This window comes from Engystomops pustulosus, chromosome 3 (genome assembly GCF_040894005.1).
Source record: "Engystomops pustulosus chromosome 3, aEngPut4.maternal, whole genome shotgun sequence".
NCBI lineage: Eukaryota > Metazoa > Chordata > Amphibia > Anura > Leptodactylidae > Engystomops > Engystomops pustulosus.
In genome coordinates, this window is record NC_092413.1 from 12,129,545 (window position 1) to 12,151,839 (window position 22,295).

Here is a 22,295-nt window from a genome sequence, read left to right on the forward strand (position 1 = left end):
CTGCCGGTATTCACCAGAGCCTGCCGCAAAGTGGGTTGGACTTACTGTGGCGGGATGCCACCAGGTTACTCCAATGGCACGACTTCGCTCGCGGTGGTGGCCAAGGTGAGGTACAGAATCAGCAGGCAGGATCGAAGTCAAGGTCAGGCAGGAGGTCGGGATAGGTGGCAGAGGATCTGAGTTGGGGATGTAGCAGAAGGTCAAGACAGGCGGTAAGCTATCAAGGTCCGGAGCATAGTGTGGCACAAAGATCCAGCAAGGGTCAAAGGAGGGGACTGGCTACTTATCAGGTCAGGCAGCCAGCAGCACCAATCAGTGGCGCGCTAGCCCTTGAAACCTCGCAGAAGCGGTGCACACTGGCACTAGGAGGCGGGGACGTGCGCGTGGGACCCCAGGGGCCAAGGGGCCTACTGATACCTTGAGCTGACCCTGCATACAAGCAGACAACGGGGTCCTCCAAAGGGAAAGACCTTTTGCAAAAGCAGTGAAAAAGCAAAGCAAAAACAAATAATACAAAAAAAGGAGTTAATAATATTGTTGGACCTGGATGGTAGAGAAGAAGTGTCAGAGGCCAGTGAGTGTGGGAGGTGAGTAGCTTCATATTCAACGGTCGGAATATCTGAGTAGAGAGAAAATACATAACTGATACCTGATATGACAGTAGAATGTGAGTAGGAGGATAGATGACCAGATAAAGAGAATTAAGTTTTTACATGACACTCCTACACATTACTACTGTAGTATTGTGCAAGTGAAGGGAAGTAAAGATTTGGAAATGTACAGGTAAGTATCATAGTGAAATGTAGAGAATGAAAACAAACATGTGTTTGGGAAAGGATATAACAGGGGTGAGAGCAGTGTCTCTATTCAGGTGTCTGGATCTACGATTATAAAATATACAGATTTGACTTACATACAAATTCAACTTAAGAACAAACCTCCGGACCCTATCTTGTACGTAACCCGGGGACTGCCTGTACAACTATAAATCTCTGGATAGGAACCATGGAGATGGACAGAGAGAAAAGGGTGCAGCAGAAGAACTGCACCCAGAGATCAAACTTATTACATTAACAATGAAATGGCTACTTAATACTGAGGGTTATAATTAGGTAAGAGTGTGGGGTAGATTCACCAGGTCACATATGTTATGTGTATTTTATGTATTACCCTTACAATTTGTTTTTCAATTCTATGCACTTTACCGCTTTCACAGTGTTTTTCAGTGTTTGTAATACTTTGGACGTAACGAAGAGAATAGTTGGTTCCTGCAAAGCATTGTCCACCCATTCAATGAATGCCATTCAATTGTCCACCTAGTCAGATCCACATTCTGTCTCAATGGAGTGGGACATTGACGTTGTGAATGTAGAGGGGTGTCAAGGGGGGCAGAGCCGGTGGCGGGGTGGGGGACGTTGCGGGAAGTTCCTGCTCTGAGTCTGCACAATCTCCACAACTCGCGACTGTTCAAGCTGAATAGTTACTCCCTAACAGTGCAATGTACGCCAGGACTGCCTGCATACCATAACCCCACACCATCGTAAACTTTACCCTTTACCCCAAACCTCCCCTTTATTTATACAAATAATACTCAGACACAAAATTAAGTTAACTCTGTGGTATGACAAACTGGGAGTCGACCACAGCTTTATTAAATCTGTTTTAAACAATAACCTCCACCCATAGAGTAGTAACTGAAGAATTCTGATATACAGCATGGGCACCGGTATGCCGGCCTGGTTAGAGGGCATGTAGGTCAGAAGCCCAATAAAAAGATTGCTATGGAGGATGACATGTATACCGACCTACATGGCACACCGACCTCCAGCCAAGAGTTACAAAGCTTGTTCAATACGGTCCTGAAACCTGGACAGGAAAATATCCAGGCTAATATTTGTGATATGGACCCTGTCTAGAAACAACAAACCCCTATTGTCACCCTGCAACTTCCTGTGCCGCATAACCACCCCTCCTCTTTCGCACACGAAGCGGGACACTCTTGATAGCCACATCGTCCCAGGCCCCCCAGGTGCAGGATTAGCACAGACGGCGACTCAGCATAGCGACTGATGTGAACGCGCTCTGGCAAGGCCTGCACCCAGCGCAGACCCTGGATCCCTCGCCAACGGACGTCTGCATTGAAGAATTCCAGCGACCTCCCACCGGGACGAATCATGGCTCGCTGCTCTGCCCAATACACATAGGAGTGTCCCAGGATCCATTCTGTGTGACGTAAATCAAGGAGAAAAACAATCAGTCAATGATCAAGTCAAGGCGAATATAACCTGCAAAGCAATGTGAGTGCCAGCGCCCTGCACTGCGGAATCTGTCAGCCCCAACCTGGCTCATTATTGTAGCTGTTTGCATGAGCAAAGAACTGAGCACCCCCCACATGCACCTTCAAGAAATCGGACGCTGCAGCAACGGGACAAGCCTGGCCCCCCAATAGTGTGTAGGGCCACCCAACACCTTTACCCAAAGATGCCATTCTTGGAGCGCCAAATTCGGAAACATAAGCCAGCAGAAGATACCGACACATCCTCAAACATCAACCGCCCTTGGACAAGTACCATTGGGCGGGATTAATTCAGATATGCTAAGAGCGCCAAAGAAAGAGGAAACAAAGGCTGCTCGGAACAATAAGGATTCAAACGGGTCACAATACATAGAAGGCAACAGCGATAGCAGGCGTAGCAGGATCTTAAAGGAAACCCGGCGGCATGACTCCCGCCGGATTGAGCCCTTCTTTCACACCTTCAGCACTTGGGGAACGATAAAAACTTGTGTAACATCACTCCAACCATACAGCTAAGAAAAAGGAGACCCTCTACTGAGCGGCATTGAGCACAGACACCAAGCACACCCCCAGCTTTCAAGCTCTCCAGATAGTCAGATAGTTAAGAGTAATCGCATGCTGCGGACCAGCATCAGAGCCCCAAGACCTAGCCCCAGCTATCTCACACCACTCTCCCCAGGCTTTACCGTGAGCACTCCATGTAGAAAGGGCAACAGAGGAGTGAATCAGTGGGTATAGCTGGCTTCCAGGGTGGACCAAGGGGAGCCTGGGCATGGGGTCCCCTCTGCGTCCGCCAAAGGACATAGCCTCCGAAAGACCTGCCAGTTGAAATGAGAGATTGCATCAGCTATAGAATTGTCCATGCCCAGTATATGATGGGCTTGGAAAGAGATGTTACACTGCAAACACCGCAAAAACAAGCAACATAGCAAAGAGAGGGCGGGAGAAGAAGAAGATGACAGCTTATTCACTACCTGAACCACACTCATATTATCCGTCCTTAACACTATTGTCTTATTGGCCATTGCTGAACCCCACAATTCCACTGCCACCACTATGGGAATTAACTCCAAAAAAGTCATATTCCCACACCAACCCCTTTCACGCCACTGAGGCGGCCATGTCTCCACACAACAAGCAGAACCGAACAAAACTCCAAAACCTGAGGCTCCCAGAAGCATCAGAGAACAAATGAAGATCAGGACTGGACACAGCATTCTCCCGCCAACACGCATGGCCATTATAGGAGGATAGGAGGAAGTCCCACACCCTCAAATCCTCCCTGATGCTACTCGTAATTCTAACCCTATGAATCAGGGACTGGACCCCCACTGTAGCCGGGGAAAGATGCCTGGTAAAAACACTACCCATTGGCATAATCCTGCAAGCGAAGACCAACAAGCCCAAGAGTGACTGAACCTGCCGTAAAGTAATTTTTAAAATCCAATTGTCACAAAGACCCAAAAAAATTTGGCTTGGGCTACAATTGTAAAATATACAGTTCCAACTTACATACAAATTCAACTTAAGAACAAACCTACAGAGCCTATCCCGTACGTAACCCGGGGACTGCCCGTACTAAACAATATCCAAGAAGGAATACGTGGCTAGACCTTGTGGGTTTTTTCAGATGTGGCCAACCACGGTGCACGGTATGCTATTATGCCACTGAAATTAAAAGTGTTACATCTACAATCGATGGTAGTGTATTCCCTGTGAAGACTTTTATCATTTGTGACACATGCAATGTAGTTTATAAAATTGACTGTACAATTTGCAATGTATCTTATATTGGATGTACAGCATGCAAATTTAAAAAACGCATTGCTGAACACATAGATGATATTACAAATTGCAAATTTAAAAAAAACGTATCCAGTGCCACACATCGTTTCCGTACCATTCACCATGGGGAGACTGTGGGATCAAAATTTTCCGGCATTGAAAGGGTGTCTTTCCCACCAAGAGGTGGAGACAAAAGAAGATGGGGGTCATTTACTAAGGGCCCGATTCGCGTTTGTTCCGATTTGCGCCGATTGTACCTGAATTGCCCTGGGATTGTGGCGCACGCGATTGGATTGTGGCGCATCGGCGCCGGCATGCGCGCGCCGGAAATCAGGGGGTGTGGCCGAACGTATTCGGAAAAACAGCCGCATTTAAAAACAGAAAATGTGTCGCTTGGGACGCGCTTACCTTCTCTTGGTCCGAGCTGGTGTATTCCGGCGCGTTCAGATGCTTTTCAGCGCAGCAGCGCCACCTGGTGGACAGCGGAGGTACTACCTTCATAAATCCCGTCCGGACCCGAATCCTGTGCAGAGAACGCGCCGCTGGATCGCGAATGGGCCGGGTAAGTAAATCTGCCCCGATGTCTTTTGAATAGGGAAGGTTTCGGGATTTTAGTATTGAACAGTGTTTTACCATATGGCATGAAGTCAGAAACTATTTGATTTTAGTATACTAATGTTTTTTTATATGTTTTGTATCTGAATAGGGTTATAATATTAAAAAAGGAAATGATGTGGGTTTTTTTTTGCCTACATAAACACATTACACCGGGATTCCTGAACTGTCCAGACAGGACTAATCAACCTAAACTGGATGATTCATACACAGTGGCTGGGGGATGGTGTAGAGATTGATTACTTCTGCCTGTCAGGGACAACACAGTGATGATTCATTCATACTATGCTGCGGCCACTGATGACATCATATTATGTGCCGGCCATCAGATAACATGGTCGCGTCTCTGCCGGCTGTTACAGAAGACCGAAGAAAGAAAAGGAGCCGCAGGGAGGACAGAAGAGGAGCTGCGTCCAGCATCGGGGCCGCGGAGGCTGAGTATATAAGTTTTTTTTTTTTTATTAACTCGTGTATAAGCCGAGGTGAGGTTTTTCAGCCCATTTTTTGAAAAACTCGGCTTGTACACGAGTATATACAGTACTTATAATACTGGTAATGTAAGTTACCACTGATGCAAATACATCTAAGGCTAATACTTTTAAAACTGGTAGTATAAGTTAACACTGATGCAAATAGGTCTAGGACTGGTAGTTTTTGTGCCAGTTGACCTTTAGCCCTGGAAAATCCCCCAAACTCATTCACCACTGTCAGTAAGGCATCAAGCGAGGGGCCCGGGTCAGCCAGGTAGACCAGCAGACCGTCTGTGTAGAGAGATAATTTTTCAGTGATACCAGCAAAAACTATGTTTTTATTTACATAGTTACATACACACAATATAGACAAATGCAATTCTAAGACAATACCGCAGGTTACATACAGATACTGCAGCGTTCTTGGTAGCTGTGAAACCAGCGTCGGCTAGAACAGACACTGTCCATTGCTGCTGAGGTAACATTAAGATGCCTGACTGACATCCCCGAGCTACCGGATACAAAGTATCCCCTCACTTCCAGCACTGATACATTGCAGTTTGGATGAGACAAGATGCTATGGGGGTTAAAGGGGAAGTGGCGCAAGTGACAGGGGTTACTGGTACCAGGAGTCTGGTCTCGGCTTGACCTCTGCTGGGTGCAGGGAGTCCTCGCTGTGCAGCTTCGCTCAAGGGAGAGCACTCTGACCCTTGTGATCGATAGTTCAAGCCTCTGATTATCCACCTCTGTTTCTCAACAGCTCTGATGAGTAGGCTGAGGAGTTGATAAAGCTGGTAATAAGAAGCTAAAAAAAGAGTAGATCCTGCCATAGGGTGCACACATCAGCATGTTAGTGTGCTTGGTTTACAATCCTTGATCCTGGTTGTAGATTTCCTTTAAAAGGGTTGTCTGAGTTCTGAAAAAAAAACTAAGGGAGGCCGGGAGGGCGCTGCTTAAAAAAATAAGGTCCTACTTACCTTCAGGTGCCCTCCGGTATCCAGTGCTGCTGTCGCTCCGGTCCGGGCGGCATATAAACAAACATGGCCGCCGGAGCAGCGCTGGATTCCGCTTCCGGCCGGCCGTGGCCTATTCACTGCATTGTGAAGGAAGGTTGTCGGGTCCGGCCGGAAGCTGAGTCCAGCACTGCTCCGGCGGCCATGTTTGTTTACATGGCGCCCGGACTGGAGCGACTGCAGCGCTGGATACCAGAGGGCACCGGAAGGTAAGTAGGACTTTATTTTTTTAAGCAGTGCCCTCCCGGCCTCCCTTAGTTTTTTTTTCAGAACTCGGACAACCCCTTTAAACCCGCCATCTCTTTGACTTTATAATACCAATTTACCGCTCACTTAAAAGTTTATTTTCTGTATGATACCACCACGCTGAACCATGAAAGAAACAAAAACAAGAAGGTGTTACACACTTTTTAATAAAGTTCTTCACAGTGTCCTAAAAAGGGCAGTTATTTCAGATTTCCAGCAGTCCCTAAACACAGCAGCCTCCTACATAAGTGCCCTGAAAAGGGCAATAATTGGTACTTGAAAAGTCTCTGCCTGCCTGACTGACCTTATGTAGAGCAGAAACCTCTCCCTAATTCTGTCTCCTGTGTGTAATGGTGTCTACAAACTTGAGGAAGCAATGGACAACATGGAAATGAGAATGATGCAACAGGGGGCACATTTACTTACCCGGTCCATTCGCGTTCCAGCGGCGGATTCTCGGACGAGCGTTCGGGTCTTCCGACGATTCATGAAGGTCCTGCGCCCGATGTCCACCAGGTGTCGCCGCTGCGCCGAGGTCCGCCGAGTTGCGTCGGAGTTCACTGATCTCTTCCTGGTGCATGTGCGTGCGACCATTTTTTTAAAAAAAATGCGGCGATTTTTCCGAATCCTTTGGGTTTTCGTTCGGCCACGCCCCGCGATTTCCGTCGCGTGCATGACAGCGCCGATGCGCCACAATCCGATCGCGTGCGGCACAAACCCGGGGCAATTCAGGGAAAATCGGCGCAAATTGGAAATATTCGGGTAACACATCGGGAAAACGCGAATCGGGCCCTTAGTAAATGACCCCCATTGTATTCAATGGTTTGAATAGCTGAGCAGTGGAGAGAGAATAAACATAACTGATAGAAGATATGATCGTAGAATGTGCGTAGGAGGATAGATATCCGGATAAAGAAAATAAAGTTTTCACATGATATTGTATATAACCCTTTTGCGTTGCGGCTGCACTAGTGTTTACATGACACAAATTTCCTCAATGAAATGGGAGTTCTTGACCGTGCGCCACATTTGACATGCAAAGTCGGACATAATTGTGTCACACACCAAGGGGCACATTTACTTACCCGCTCCTGCGTGATCCCCACTCTGCGTTGTCCGACGAGAATGAACCTTGCCATGATTTACAAAGATTGTGGGCCCGATTTCCATCATCTGTTGCTTCTCAGGTCCGGCGGAGTTCACCTTCTTGTTCCCAGTGCATGTAAGTGCATGGCTTGCAACACAATTTTTAAGTTAAATACCGCGCTCAGTCCAAATCCGTCGGATCATCTGACGGCCCGCCAACCCCCTCCCCCCCCCCCTGATTTTTGAAAGTTGGCACGATTGCTGCAAAATCTGATCGTGTGCGACACAATCCCTTCAAAATAGCTGTCACAAAAGTGTTAAAGGTGCACCAAAAAAAGTGAGTTGGGTCAGTGCAGGAAGCCCCAGATTCATAAAGACAGGGCACTAGAAATCCCCAGCACACTACACAGGACACTGCACATAGTACGCATTGCACAGTTTTTTAGTAAATGTGCCCCATAGTGTGAACAGAGCCTAAGGCAATATAAGGCAGGTGATATAAGATATGCTTGATTGAGTTTTTGAAAAACATATCTCCTAACTGGACGTTTATGTCTTTAGCGTTTAGCAAGTAGCAACGCATTTTTGCACATTTTGCTACTTACCAGATGAAAGCCTTTAGGTCTAAATGCCTAGTGGAGAAGATTCCCCCAAAGCGCTTGAAATGTATTTAAAAACACAGTCTTATTGGAAACACACTGGTGCACACAAACCTAGAAGAACATTCAAAGTCCGACAAATGTGCACCACTATTCCAGCTCTCCATGAAATAGTGTCCTCTCCCCACCAAATTGTAACCCCTCTCCTCTCCCCCTCATATTGTGGCTCCTCATCTCCAAGTCATATTGTGGCCCCTCATTTTGAGGCACCTCTCATCTCCCTCTCATACTCTGGCCCCTTTAATCTCCCCCTTCATGTTGTGGCCTTCATCTCCCACTCATTATGTGGCCCCTCATATTATGGGCTCTAATCTACCCCTTATAATGTCGCCATGTACATCTCCCCCTTTATGATGTGGATCTGTATCTCCCTCTCTTATATTGTGACCCTCCATCTCCCCCTCAAATTGTGGCCCCACATGTTTTAGCACTATGGGCCTCATTTATCATTTGTTTTTTCTGTTGTTTTTGCGCCATTTTTGCAGTTAAACGTCAAATTAGCCGCGCAGCACAAATAACCACCTTTCCCTCATCTATCGTTCAATTCCAGATGTTTTGCTGCGCCTAATGATATTCATCACGTGCGACTTTTGCATTTAGGCGCAAAAACGGGCGCGAAAGCACTGAGCCCCTTTGCAGAACAGCTCATTTCTAGCAGCAGAGCTCAGCCAGACACTGGAACATATAATAGATACATTAGATACACTGCAGACACTGGAACATATAATAGATACATTAGATACACTGCAGACACTAGAACATATAATAGATACATTAGATACTCTGCAGACACTAGAACATATAATAGATACATTAGATACATTACAGACACTAGAACATATAATAGATACATTAGATACACTGCAGACACTGGAACATATAATAGATACATTAGATACACTGCAGACACTGGAACATATAATAGATACATTAGATACACTGCAGACACTAGAACATATAATAGATACATTAGATACTCTGCAGACACTAGAACATATAATAGATACATTAGATACATTACAGACACTAGAACATATAAAAGATACATTAGATACACTGCAGACACTGGAACATATAATAGATACATTAGATACACTGCAGACACTAGAACATATAATAGATACATTAGATACATTACAGACACTGGAACATATAATAGATACATTAGATACATTACAGACACTGGAACATATAATAGATACATTAGATACATTACAGACAGGAGCTGTAGACTCTATTTACAGTTCATCACCTTCTATTTACAAAATATTCTGCAAAACCTGAGCTCACAGCAAGAGCAAGAGAAGTTTGCACAAGTTTGCAGAAGTTTGCAGATACTACAAACAAGTGTCCCCCATGTAATTCTGCACAGTATCAGCAGTGTGTCTGAGGGGGGATACTGTGCAGAATTACAGGGGTGCAGCAGGAGACCAGCACTGGGGGATCCCCTCCAGGAGAAGCCACTGCTGAGGAGGTCACTGGGTGCTGAGTGTCACACACCTGGGTGCTGCTGTTATCTTCATTCTGGGCTGTGGGAGAAGCAGAGAGGAGCTTGTAGCAGGATCACATGTAACTGCCCGAATCTAACATTACGCCTAAACTGCGCCAAAATTGCGCCTAAACTGTGTTAAAGTAAAGTGATTAATAAGAGGCAGAAAATATACTTATCACCGATGGTTGTAGCTTGTGATAATTCTGGCAAAACAGTGCGCCAGAATTTAGGCGCAACCACTACACTTAGGCGCACAAAAGTGATAAATGTGGCCCTATATCTCATACTGTGGCCCCTTATCTTATCCTCATGTTGTGGCCCTTCATCGCCCCTCTCATCTCCCCCTTATATTGTGACCTCTCATCTCCCCCTCATATTGTGGCCCCTCTCATCTCCCCCTCATATTGTGGCCCCTCTCATCTCCCCCTCATATTGTGGCCCCTCTCATCTCCTCCTTATATTGTGGCCCCTCTCATCTCTTTACATTGTGGGTGATATACTGTTCTTGCATAGATTTGTTGAATATTTGAATACGTGTCCTTCTCTAATACAATGGGACACATTTACTTACCTTTCCACTGAAGTTCACTGAAAGTGCATTGTCCAACAATAATGCACTGTGCCGCGATTCACTAAGATTGTGCATCAAAACATCACAATATGCACTTGTTTGTTCAGTGAAGCCCATTCCTCGTGGCTATGGACTCGATTACTTTGCATCGATTGGTTCCAGTTCTTGATATGATGGCATAAAATATGACTGCAGATTGGACTATTATGGTGAAGTAAAGAAAGAAAACTGACCCTCTATGTGTGTATATGGTGTGTTTTATACTGCATGTATGTGTATAAATGGTGTATAGTGTATATATAAGTATATATACACTATGGGGCACATTTTGTTAAGGGTCCGCAGCCGCGAATCCGTCGGGTTTTTCCCGATTATTTCCTCTTTGCGCTGTATTTCACGGAATTGTGGCGCACGCAATCGCGCCGACTTTCGCGCGACAGAAATCGGGGGCGTGGCCACCGGACAACCCGAAGGATTCGGAAAAACCGCAGAATTTAAAAAGCCATTTGTGTCGCAAGATCAAGCACTCACATTCACCAGAAAAAAGCAGGTGAACTCCAGCGGACCTCGGCGCAGCAGCGACACCTGGTGAATATCGGCGCACGGACCTTAGTGAATCCCAGCAGAACCCGAATCAGCGTCGGAGAACCCGCCGCTGGATCGCGACTGGACCGGGTAAGTAAATGTGCCCCTATATGTATGAAGACAGTAGGTGTGCAAATTTGATGTGTATATATACAGTGTGTATAAATGTATGGATTTGTAAATACTGTGTGTATATTCTGTATGAGTTTGTATATACTGTATGTATTGATGTATAAATGTGTACGAGTGCATAAATGCGTAAACCGTACATGTATATGAGTATTTAAAAATGAGTGTATGAGTTTAAAACTTTATGGGGGTCATTTACTAAGGGCCCGATTCACGTTTTCCCGACGCGTTACCCGAATATTTCCGATTAGCGTTGATTTTTTCTGAATTGCCCCGGGATTTTGGCGCACGCGATCGGATTGTGGTGCATCGGCGCCGGCATACACGCGGCGGAAATCGGGGGCCGTGGCCGTACGAAAACCCGATGGATTCGGAGAAACCGCCACATAAAAAAAAAAAGTGTTGCTGGACACGCACTTACCTTCACCAGGTATAGGATCGTGAACTCCGGCGGACCTCGGCGGACTTCAGCGCAGCAGCGACATCTGGTGGACGTCGGAGGAGCTGCCTTAGTGAATTACCAGAAGAACCAAATCCACCGCAGAGAACGCGCGGCTAAATCGCGAATGGGCCGGGTAAGTAAATCTGCCCCTTTGTGTGTGTGTGTAATACAAATTTGTGTACATGAGTGCGTAAATGTGTGTGATTGTATAAACGCAGAAATGCAGAAATCTGCTATGGGGCCCAAGCTCTCCTAGTTATGCCCTAGTATGTGTATGTTTCATGCAGACATAGGGGCACATTTACTTACCCGGTCCAGTCACGATCCAGCGGCGCGTTCTTCGACGCTGATTCGTGTCTGCCGTGATTCACTAAGGTTGTGCGCCCAATATCCAGCAGGTGTCGCTGCGGAGCCGAGGTCCGCCGGAGTTGACCTTCTTCTTCCCGTTGCATGTGTATGCTGAACTTGTGACACAAATTCCATAAGTTCCGCAGTTTTTCCGAATCCGTCAGGTTGTCCAATGGCCACGCCCCCCCCCCATTTCTGTCGCATGCGCCCAAATCCCGGGGCAATTGGGCGCAAATCGGAAATCGTCGGGAAACCCGATGAAAGTGCTCAATTCAGACCCTTAGTAAATGAGCCCCATAGAGGCCAACATTTATCAAAACTAGTGCAGTCTGTACTATGTGCAGTTTGTGTAGTGTTCCGGGTGGGACAGATTAGTCATGGTCTTCGTTAATCTGGCGTCCCCTGCACTGCTCCACAAGTCTGCACCATTTTTCCTGATGCACCTTTAACATAGAGAGTGCGACACAATTCTGTCATTGTAATAATAAATGTGGCACACAGTCCACCTCTTTATGTGCAGAATTTTGTGGCGCGGTTCTCCCAGTACAGCCACGTCACAAAACTGTCGCAGACACTTTAATAAATGTGGGTCAGAGTTTCCAGATTCCCAACAACTTGTGTCGGAAGACGAGGATGTGGACCATCCCAGGACATCCACCATGAGGAGGATGAAATTTGGTTTGACCAACAGAATCTTAGCCTTAGGCCAGTGGTGGCGAACCTATGGCATGGGTGCCACATGTGGCACTCAGAGCGCTCTCTATGGTGACCTGTGCCAGAGTTCACCAGACAGGACTCAAGGCCTCTTGTAGTCCCAGGCAGCCGAGGACCCTCGAAGGAGCTACAATGATAATCCGAAAACGTCTTCTCCTTCTTTCTTCTGTATTGGCGTCCTCAGGTGCTATTACAATTTAAACCTGTGACAGAGCAAGGAGTAATAAGTTACTGCTTAAATTGTCGCATTGGCGCTTCGCTAAAAATATGTGGGTTTTGGTTGTAGTTTGGGCACTCAGGGGGTCACTTACTAAGGTCCCGAATCGCTATTTTTCGTCGGGTTTCCTGAATATTACCCATTTGCGCCTTTTTTCCCTGAATTGCCCCGGGTTTTTGGCGCACGCGAACAGATTGTGTCACATCGGCACCAGCATGCATGCGACGGAAATCAGGGGGCGTGGCCGTCGCGCTTACCTGCACCCAGGATAGGATAGTGAACTCCGGCGAACTCCGGCGGACTTCACCGCAGCAGCAGCACCTGGTGGACATCGGGCGCACTACCTTAGTGAATCCCGGCCGGAACCGAATCTGCGTCAGAGAACCCGCCGTTGGATCGCGACTGGACCGGGTAAGTAAATGTGCCCCTCAGTGTCTAAAAGGTTTGCCATCACTGCCTTAGGCCATGTCTATATCCTTTCCTTGGCCGCAGTGCTGCATTTCATCAGATGCTGCACCACATGTTTTCACTTCACCCCCGGCAATCCGTTTTCTGAGGAAGGAAAAGTGAAATGAAGTGTAATAGTAGAAAAGAAGATAATTGGTGACCTGGAAGGTAGAGAAGACTCAGCGCCTGAGGCTCATGCGTGTGGAGGCTTGAATAGCTGAGCAGTGAAAAACAACACATCAGTAGACTGTGAGAAAGAGTATAGATGTCCAGATAAAAAAAATTATGTTTTTACATGATATTGCCTTATATTAGTGTTGAGTAAACCCAAACCCCCAAATTCCCATCCATATGGAACATGGCGGCTTTGGCACCAACATATGTCAGTGTTTGGTCTTCATGTTCAGGAAAACACTGAATGCTCATTGATTGACAGCTGAGCAGCCAATCAACAAGCTTTCAGCCCCCAAAGCAACCACAGCAATGCCCTACATGAACTTGGTTGTGATTGGCCCGGGAAGGACATGCGGTCGGAAACACAAAATCTGGAGCTGCTTAACTATCCGACGGATAGTTTTACCACCCAAATTAGTTTTTTTTTTTTTAAAGTGTTTATTTTTGGAATTTTTTTTTTAAACATTTATAAAGAACATAACAGCAATCAAACTTATGCCAAAAATACAGTATCATACATTGCATTGCAGCATCAGTATTGGCTTTATAATTATCACATTATAATCATAATTTGACACGTATGTTGTTGTTGGATGAGGCTCATACTACCTACACACTCTCACATCATGCATACAACTAAACACCATACATTCGCTCTCTCCCCCCATAACACATCAGGTAGGATCGGAGACAGTGGAGTCAAGAGTCAATACCCCTACACAGCAGTATGCGGGGTGCTGCACCACTTTGCCCAAATCAGGTCAAATTTTTGTGGACAACCTCTGTGTTGGTAGATCGTACGATAGTGGGGTACAAACTTGTTTATTAATAGGATCCAGCGCTTTATGGTGGGGGTGTCATGTTCTGTCCATGACATAACTACCTTATGTGCTCATTGATTATACCCACGAGGCAAACTTTGGGGGACAGAACTCGAGGCAGGTCAAATTGAGAGTGTAAAAATTCCATAACTGCGGCCCAGAATGGCTGAACCCTGCTGCAGGACCACACATAGTGAAGAAAGGACCCACTGGAAGCCTGACAGCGGAAGCAAGTGTCATCACCTATAACACCGATGCGGTGGAATTTTTCAGGGGTATAGTAGATACGATGAAGAAACTTTGTCTGGACCAGGAAGTCCCCAGCGCTCACAATGTTTTCAAAGAAGGATGATTCAACTTCTTTCCATTCCTCATCCAAGGGGTCTGAGATATCTTCCCTCCAACACAAGAGGGCCTTATCGAAGGGCCTTCTACGCGTGGACTGTAGAAGAGTGTAAGATTGGGTGAGCGGTCTAGAGAGCTCCGGGGCACTCAGTAGTTTTTCTAGGGGAGTAAACTCTACAGTCAGGCTAAGGGAACCAAACTGTGCCTGAAATGCATGGCGCAGCTGAAGGTAGTGGAAAGAAGCAATTGCCGGTAGACTAAATTGCTCACTTAGCTCAGTGAAAGAGAGAAACTCAGAAGTTGCAGACAGGAGCTGGCCAAGGAATTTAATTCCTGCACCGCCACACATTGTCCAACCAGGGAGGGAGATGAAGTGGACCAACCACGGGTTCAGCCAAGGAGGCGTTATCAGAGACAGAGGAGCAGGGGCAGCAGTTTGGACCAACCCCTGAGCCCATTGTCAGTTTACTGCAACCGCTCTGAACGGAATAAGGACAGATGTAGATGACTTGCATCTATACAGTAAGCTAGTGAGGGCTTCATATGATCCCAGGAGAGCCCCAGCCAGCGCAGTGGCAGCGTTTGATCTATCAATATCTATCCACCACCTACCATAGACTAATTGGGAGGCCAAGTATTACAGATACATGTCTGGAGCTGCCATGCCCCCCCCCCCCCTCTCTTTTGGAGCCTGCAACAGTTCCAGACTGAAACGAGGGGATTCCCCCCCTGCCAGTAAAATGCGAGTAACATGCTCTCAATGCGCTTAAATAGACTCCTTGGGAGTAAAACCAGACAGACATTAAAAAGATATAAGAATTTGGGGAGGAATATCATTTTATAGAGATTGATATGACCTAATAGGGAGAGTGGGACCAGAAGACCAGAGGCTCAAGGTTAAGTTCCGGGTAGGCACGGACATCTCTAGAGACCCAAACACCCAAATACTTAAAACTAGAGACTACCTGCAGGGGGATCAAGAAAGACATGGACGATATATTTATTTCAGATAGTGGGAGTAACACAGATTTGCTCCAGTTAACCCAAGAATAAGCCAAACCTGTCAATCAGGGATAAACGGGATAGTAGAGAGGACCCTACATCCTGCAAATAGACAATAGCATCATCTGCAAGGGCAAACAGGAGAGGGGACAGTGGGAAACCTTACCTTGTGCCCCTCCCCATAGAGAAGGGCCCAGAGACATCTAAGTTTGTTCTGATCCTGGCTTTGGGCTCATGATATAATAACTTTACTAAGGCCGTGAATCTAGGACCAATCCCTATTTTCGATAACAGAAGTCATAAGTAAGGCCACTCCACCGAATCGAATGCCTTAGAGGTGTCCAGTGATAGCACATAGCCAGGATCAGTAACATCCCCAGCAGCCGCTATATTCAAAAATAGCCTTTGAATATTGATGTCTGTGCTCTTTCCAGGCATAAAGCCAGTTTGACCCAAATTAGTTATTAAATAACATTCCCCTTGTGTCTACTTTATGTTTTAATAATGCAACGTCCCTGCCAATGCATGGGCAGAGGAGTAGTTGCGAATAAGCCCCTTGTACCATCCAGTACATATAGAGGTAATTGTGTAGCGGTAGATACTGCCTGGATAGGAACGGGTGAAGAATGTGGAATGTTTATCAACCAATGATGTTCCCTGACCAGGGATTAACTAAACCCTTAGTCAGGGGAGGAGTTAGCTCTCTTCAAACCCAGCTTCTGACAGAGAAGCACCACCTCAGAGCACTGGTCTCCTAGGCCTCAGCAACTCTACACTGAGTGACACAGGACAACCAGGACAAAGCTGCAGCTTCCAGCATTGGACACAGCTACATCCCAACCTGCCCCTGCATCCATCCAGGCTGGTGACCCAACTCCTGAGGTTCCTTCTCCAAGATCACTCCAGTACTGCCTTTGTACAGAATCGTTTGGCTCGTTGCTGCTGTTGGTTCGAATAAAGAACTGTAAGTTACTTTTATACACAACATTGCCTCCGTCTGGTCCCTGCTATGGCTTTATCACCATCACGGGCGCCCCCTCTATCTATCAGGGACACATACTACATTCCTGTTGTTGGTACCGATCCTCCGGCTGCTCCTGCTCCAGTTCCGGGACCTGCCCGACCACCTGTGAAGCCTGAGCCTGTTCCGCAGAAACAGCTTGCAGTACCGGCAACCCCGCAGCCACTAGGCAGAGGTGAGGCCCTCCGCCGCCATTTCAGAGTGCTGTCTCTGACCAGCGAAGCTGAGAGAAGGAGGCCCAGCGGTTCACTCCTCAACCTGCCAATTCCCAGGCGGTGACCCAAGTGAGTGCCCCATCTACTGTGATTGTTAGCACGGGTCCCATCACCATCCATGGGTCAGGCTGGTCCAGGGGAGTACCCCAGCCACCTCTCCAGCCGCAAGTGTGCCCGCATCTCAGGGATCCTCAGTGGAGGGAAATGATCCTGCGGATGAGCCCTATCTGGGGGCTCAGACAAAAGACCCTCATCATGCTGCGGCCTACCAGTGGGGTGATGACCCGGCCCCAGAAGATTTGGAGCTGGAGGAAGCTGCGTCACAGCCACAGGCTCCTATTTACTTGTTCTTGGACCCCTCAATGGTCCCAGTCTCTGTTGAACCCCCGGCTGGAACAGCCGACACCCCAGAGGACAGCGCCCCTCACCCTGAATGTCAGGAGGATGCTGAGGATGCTGCAATTCCTCAAGCTGCCACCAGGTGTCCCCAGCCAGCTCTTGTTGATTCTTCTGCACAGGATCCTGCTCTGATTCCGGATCCTGCTTTTGCTGAAATTGGAGATACAGAGTAACCTCTGATGGGATGTGGCCCTTAACAGGTACTGAACTGTATATATATATTGTATATTTCTTTTCTGCCACTCCCAGTTGGGCTGAGCATCCACATCTACCTTATAGAGCCAGAGACTATCCTGAGACTCTTCCCCCTATTTATTATTCAGTCAAGAGACTTTCCTTGAACTGCTCACTATTTTTATATGCTATGTTAGCATCAACCTCTGCTGATGCAGAGATCTCTACAAAGGACTCTGTCCCTCCACATCAAGAGGAGACCCTTTGTTCATCTGCACTTTTCCCACATCAAGGGCTGTGCCCAGAAGATGACCTTTGTTTCATAAGCCTTCTGAGAGACTTTTAGCCATCCACTACAGAGGAAAAGATGCTTCTGTGATATTTTGCACTTAATGGGGCAGATTTACTTACCCGGCCCATTCGCGATCCAGCAGAGCGTTCTCTTTAGGGGACCAGAGGTGTTCAACCTAGAAACACCTAGATGCCATACACATAGGTTAAGACCTTCAGATAGCAGGTAAAGTGTACTGTATGTATTGCATGTACTTAAATGTATTACTATTTGTCGCCAAGGAAGAAGAGTTTTTGAAAAAATAGTCAATCCTCGGTGCAAGGAGTGGATTACAGGACATGACACCACACCTTTCCCTACTATACAGTGGGTTTAAGGGCGCTAGCTACCCACTGTCACATGTGTATGTATTTTGTTTACTTAGTCCAACACCAACCCAGGTGCCTGTCTCCTCCCGTCTTCTCTCCTGGAGATGAACTCGCATCACACTCGCAACGCATGCTGCCGGGAACGCACGGCCCGAACGCTGCACACGGGGAGTGACCTGGATTTTGGTGCGAGCAGAGGCCCGAAGTAGAGATAGACGAGTCTGTCTCCAGACAGAACTGAGGTCCTGCACCAATTCTTCCACTGCAGGAACATCCGAGTGAACTGAGAGAGGGAGTGGTGGGTGTGTAATTCTTCCATAGACAACAAAGAATGGAGCTGCGCCAGCAGATTCTGAATTCAGAGAGTTATAGGAGAACTCTGCCCCGGGGAACAAAGTGGACCAGTCATCCTGACGGGCAGAGACAAAATGGCGAAGGTAGCAGACTAGAGTCTGGTTAACCCTTTCCACTTGACCATTGGACTGAGGGTGGTAAGCTGAAGAGAAATCCAACTTCACCTGTAGTTGACTGCAGAGAGAGAAACAAACTGGACTCCACGATCAGAGACGATGTGCAGAGGGAGACTATGCAACCAGAATATATGTTGGAAGAAGAGGCTGGCAAGACGTGGAGCAGATGGTAGACCTGGAAGAGGGACGAAATGAGACATCTTCGAAAACTGGTCTGTCAGCACCCAGATGACGGTATTGCCCGAGGAGGATGGAAGGTCCGTGACAAAGTCCATAGCTATATGTGACTGCGGGCGACTGGGTATCAGCAACGGAAGCAAGAGACCAGCCGGTTTTAGACGAGAAGGCTTATTACGAGCACAGGAGGTGCAGGATCCCAAAAAGTCCCGAACATCTTTGACCAAGTCAGGCCACCAGTAGTAGCGGAAAATGAGGGCCATGGAGTGTTGCATCCCAGGGTGCCCAGCCAGGCGGGAAGAATGTCCCCAAAACAAAATCCTCTTCCACAGAGCAGGTCGGACATACGTCGTGCCAGGGGGAAGCTGCCGAAGATCCACAGGAGCGGCTGCAACCAACTGTTCTGGAGAGATGATATGCTGAGGAACCGGTTCTTCTCCAAAAACATCTGAGGCACGGGAGATGGCATCAGCCTTGATATACTTCTCTGCAGGTCGGAAGTGGATCATCAAGTTGAAGCGGGAGAAGAATAGTGAACAACGGGCTTGCCTGGGGTTAAGACATTGGGCTGTCTGGAGGTACGAGAGGTTCTTATGATCTGTGTAAACACAGACTGGATAGCGAGCTCCCTCCAACAGATATCGCCATTCTTCAAGGGCAAGCTTGATAGACAAAAGTTCCTTATCTCCAATAGAGTAGTTCTTCTCTGCAGGAGAAAAAGTTTTGGAAAAGAAGCCACACGTGAGTGTTCGGCCCCTGGGCCCTTTCTGGGTAAGCACAGCCCCTGCACCAACAGAAGATGCGTCCACCTCCAGGATAAAAGGCTTCTCCATATCGGGTCTAGAGAGAACTGGAGCTGTGGCAAAGGTGGACTTTAACTTTGCAAAGGCCTCTTCAGCTGCTGGAGGCCAAAGGCATGGATTAGCGCCTTTCCTGGTGAGTGCCACAATGGGAGCGACTAGAGTAGAAAAATGTGGAATAAACTGTCGGTAGTAGTTTGCGAAGCCCCGGAACCTCTGAATAGCACGAAGGCCCTCTGGACGTTGCCACTACAGAACGGCAGATAATTTGGTAGGATCCACCTGGAGACCTTTGTCGGAGATGATGTAGCCAAGAAAAGGTATGGACGTTGATGGACGATTAGCCCAAAGGCGGGCAAGGACTTGCCGTACGTGAGACTGATGGGTCTGGAGAGAACACCAAGATGTCATCTAGGTAGACCACTACACAAGTATACAGAAGGTCTCTGAAGATGTCGTTGACAAACTCTTGGAAGACAGGTGGAGCGTTGCACAGTCCAAATGGCATCACAAGGTACTTGAAATGACCATCTCGGGTGTTAAATGCTGTCTTCTATTCATCTCCCTTGCGGATACGAATGAGATTGTAGGCCCCGCGAAGGTCCAGCTTAGAGAAAATCTTGGAACCGCGCAGGTGGTCAAACAGTTCTGTGATCAGTGGCAGAGGGTAGCGGTTTTTAATCATGATCTTATTAAGTCCACGATAATTAAGACAAGGACGCAAAAAGCCGGCCTTCTTGGTAACAAAGAAGAATCTTGCGTCAGCAGGAGAGGAGGACTTCCGTATGAAACCTCTTTGCAAGTTCTCCTGGATATACTCCAACATGGCTGTGGTCTAAGGAACGGAGAGTGGATACACCCGACCTCGGGGAGGAGAAGTACCCGGCAATAACTCAATAGAACAATCGTAGGGTCGATGCGGTGGCAAAGTCTGGACCCCAATGAAGGATCTCCCCTGTCATCCAGTTGAGACCAGGTGCATGGTGCTGCAGCCACGGTAGACCTAACAGGATAGAGACCCAGACATGGACAGAGGTAGCACATAAAAGGACAGTCTCTCCTTGTGCAACACACGACCTGCAAGAACAGAGGCTTGGTGCGGTACCGGACCGGGTCAGAGAGGATTTGGCCACTTACAGAGGAGATGACCAACGGCTTCTCGAGGCGAACCAGTGGGATGTGATGCCGGGAGACCAGAGCGGCATCCACAAAATTCCCTGCAGAACCGGAGTCCAAGAAAGCGGAGACTTGGATCTGGGGGCTGGCGCCAATGCTGAGAAGCACCGGAATCATCAGGCGTGGAGAAGCTTTGCAGACACCTAGGGATGCTTCTCCAAAGAACCCTAGGTGCTGGCATTTCCTGGATGCTGAGGACGGATAGGACAGGACCCGATGAAGTGCTCAGGACTAGCACAATAAAGGTAAAGGTTGCCCTGGCGTCTTCTGATGCGTTCCTGGGAAGAGAGTCTAGCTCTATCCACGTCCATAGGCTCCTCTTCATAAGGTACGACAACGGCTGGAGTGGTCTTTGGAAGGTTGGGGCCAGGCGAGGCAGGCATCGAGGATGAACTTGAGGTTGCTCGAGGCGTGACTCCTCAGCACACTCCCTAAATCGCACGTCTATCCGGGTGGCCAAGGTGATGAGACCACTCAGAGTTGACGGCAGATCACGAGCGGCCAGAGTGTCCTTCACATGAGAGGCGAGACCCTTTTTGAAAGCTGCAGACAGGGCCACGTCGTTCCAGGAAAGTTCCGAAGCCAGAGTGCGGAACTGGACTGCATACTCCCCCCTGGATGAATTCTCCTGACGTAAATTCAGCAAGGCAGACTTGGCTGAGGAGGCCCGGGCTGGTTCTTCGAGCACGGAGTGGAATTCAGACAGAAAGGCCGCAAGAGAAGCCGTAACTGGGTCGTTTCTGTCCCAAAGGGGAGTAGCCCAAGCCAGGGCTTTCCCGGAGAGAAGGCTGATTATAAAAGCCACCTTAGATCACTCCGTGATGAACTGGGACGGCATTAGTTTTATGTGCAGGGAGCACTGAGTAATGAAGCTCCTGCACATCTTGGAGTCGCCATGCTGGGCATGGACAGCCGTAGTCTGGATTCAGCAGCAGGAAGACAAGCTGGAGCAATAGAAACTGCAGGGACAGCCTCAAGAATTTGTTGCTGTTGCTGGTTAGCTAGTAATTGCTGCAGCATGGCGGTGACTTGTTCCAGCTGATCACGCTGTGCCGCCATCTGCCGGGACTGGTGGATCACTATGGTAGCGAGGTCTGGCTTGCTGGGAGATGGAACCTCGATGGGATCCATGGCCGGATCTTACTGTCAGGCTTGCAGGTGTGGATCCTCTGGACCACTGCAGACAATGACTCAAGCCACTACCTGGGACCGGAGTCTAAGTGGTACCCTGTTTTCACCAGAGCCCGCCGCAAGGTGGGTTATACAAGCTGCGGTGTGGTACCACCTTGTCGTTCCTCAGGCGTGACTTGTCTGCAGTGGCGGCCAAGGTTGAGGTACAGAGATGGTAGACAATCTCGTGGTCAAAGTCCAAGCACAAGGTCAGGGCAGGCGGCAGAGATGCAATCTCAGAGTCCGGTCCGGATTCAGCAACAGGAAGTCCAAGCAGAAGGGTGCGGGAACACAGCACACAGGACAGCAACACGGAGGAACACTGGTACACGGGAACACGGAGGAACTCAGGTAACATGGGAACACGGAGGGAGTCAGGAACGCAGGAGACACTGGAACGCAGGAGACACTGAAACGCAGGCAAATCACAACGGAGCTTTCTCTAAGGCTGTGAGGCACAAAGATAATATAGCCTCATGGGAAATGACCAGCGCCAATCAATGAAGCACTGGCCCTTTAAAGTTTATAAAGCTGCCGCGCGCGCCCTAAGGCACGGGGCCCGCACGCACACAGCGG